Raw genomic sequence first — 2540 nt, 5'->3', positions numbered from 1 at the left:
GAGTAACGGTTCTTGCAACGGTTACTCGAACCGTTGCTTAAGGTATATCTATAGCAACGGTTGTTCCTCTGTCTGAAGCAACGGGTATTTCTTTCCAGTTGTAACGATTACAAACTGTTGCCATATAGTTTATAGCAACGGTTGGCAGCCGTTACCATATAATATGTTGCAACGGTTATTTAAGCTATTGCAACGTTTATTTACAAATATTCTAATGGTTTCATTACGCTACTGTAACGGTTTTATTTCTTTTGCAACGGTTTTAACTACCTATTGTGTCAGTTTGTTGCACATTTTGGAACGATTTGTAAGACCTAATGGAACGGTTTTGAATACCTATTGGAACGATTTGCAAGACCTATTGGAACGGTTCTATTAGACTATTACGCCCTGACTGTAAATGAATATTTAGATATATAAAATTTGTAATAACCTGAAATTTATATAAATAAAAAGATAAAACATTTCATAATCTATATTATCTCCATAAAACCAAAATATTTTAACCCAATTACATAAGTTTTACATCAACACTTACTCCATAAAACCAAAATATTTTAACCCAATCACATAAGTTTTACATTAACACTTCAAGAGTTAGTTCAAATGTTGATAACAAAAGATTCCTAGAACATGGACAACAATTCAAAGTTCTTAAGTAAGGTCTAGATCTTCACAATCTCCATCTTCCCTTTCTTCAATTGCTCCACCTACAATAGAGGATAAATAAAGTCATTATCCTTCAAGAGTTGGTTTATCATTATAAGAATGGGTATGGTCCATAACAATGCATAAAGCACAATGTTTTAAAATGTACTAGAATGTCGATCTCTAAGTCTTCAGTTCTTTTCGCTAGGATGAAACAATCTTATATCCAGTAAAAATCTTAAAGCACGAAGTTTTTCAAAAACAAGTCAAAGATGACAACAAGTAATTGGTTGTCTTTAAATCCATGTAAGAATACAAAATACTTTGTACTCCCAAAGCCTCCAGAAGTAGTAGCTAACCAGGTAAGAGATGATGCACAACAATGTTATACCCAATGGGCACTTTAAGAAGTATTGGCAAAAATATGTAAGGACTTGGTTCAACCAGCCAGCTAGGAAAACAAGGAGACGTGCTGCTAGACAGCAGAAGGGTGTGAAGATCTTCCCTAGGCCAACTGCGGGATCACTTCGACCTATTGTTCATGGACAAACACTGAAATACAACATGAAAGTCTGGGCTGGGAGGGAATTTTCTCTTGAAGAACTGAACGCAGCTGGTATTCCCAAGAAACTAGCACCAACCATTGGCATTGCTTTTGATCATCGCCGCAGAAACAACTAATCTTACAAAGCTAAGCTTGTCATCTTCCCAAGGCGTGCTAAGAAAGTCAAGGCTGGTGATTCTAGTGCATAGGAACTTGCTACTGCCACCCAGGTCCAGGGTTCATACATGCCTATTACTAGGTAGCAGCCAACTGTTGACCTTGTCAAGGTCATAGATGAGATTAAATCATTCAATGCCTATGGCAAGCTGCGTATCGAGCGTACACATGCGCGACACATCGGAGCCAAGTTGAAGAGGGCAGCTGAAGCAGAAAAGGAAGATCATGCAAATCTTTTGATGGTGTTTATGTTATAGCATAAGTCCTATTGCTCTCTTGAAAAAAATGCAAAAGAAACTTTAATAGAATTCCAAACTGGGAATACACAACTTAAAAAACTAGCCACTGATACCTAATAATATTATCTTTATCTTTCCTAATTCATTAGTTTACCACATTGCTGAAAGCTTATATAATACTTCTCTTATTCACTTCCTTCTAGACACAGTAACAGTGTTTCACCAGATGACTTTCTTCAGCTTAACAAACTGTTCAGTTAGTTATTTTCATTTTCCATTTTCATATCAAACATTGAAACTAGTTAAACACAACATAAGCAACAAAAAAAGGCAAATTTTGCATCCTTTTGAAGAATGCCCTTATAAATCTTTATTGGGACCAATGTAACAAAGGGAAAACGAGAGAAGAGTTAACAGAAGCTCAACTATAGCTAGTTGACAGAAGCCTTCAATCTAGAGAGTTTACTATGAGGATTTAGAAAGAAAAGAAAAAAAGCAAATGGTAAGCAATTGAAACAAATGGTCACCAGTGAAGTATGGAGTTGAGCCCAACTAGTTTGTAACTGAAACGTAGTTGACTGATTAATTGATTTAGGTTCCAAAGATGCAAAAACCAGCTAGCCACACAATAGATGTTTCTTTTTCCAATCAATAGATGGCTTTGTATAGAAAACCAAGATAAAGAGGAAGCAACATGTGTGAGGAAGCAACATGTGTTGATATTATAAGCCAATTATTCTCTTTATAAAAGGTTATAGCTAATCCGAATAAGTTTAAGTGAAACTTTAAAAAAGAAGCAGAAGGAGGAGAAGAAGAAAGCAAGAAAGAAACAAAGATAGATGTACTGACCTTGATTATTACTCCCAGTAGATAGGCGATTGATTAGTTGCACAACAGCTTGTTGTGCAGAGGAAGCTTTTCCAGGTGAACGA

At 35.9% G+C, this 2540-nt stretch overlaps 1 pseudogene; it reads left to right on the top strand.

The window, feature by feature from the left end:
• The first annotated feature begins 994 nt into the window (after positions 1-994).
• LOC104240160 (large ribosomal subunit protein eL13y-like) lies at positions 995-1626 on the top strand (annotated as a pseudogene).
• Positions 1627-2540: the final 914 nt, after the last annotated feature.

Source organism: Nicotiana sylvestris, chromosome 8, assembly GCF_000393655.2.
Source record: "Nicotiana sylvestris chromosome 8, ASM39365v2, whole genome shotgun sequence".
In the NCBI taxonomy this organism is placed as follows: domain Eukaryota; kingdom Viridiplantae; phylum Streptophyta; class Magnoliopsida; order Solanales; family Solanaceae; genus Nicotiana; species Nicotiana sylvestris.
This window is presented reverse-complemented; position numbering and strand designations above follow the sequence as displayed.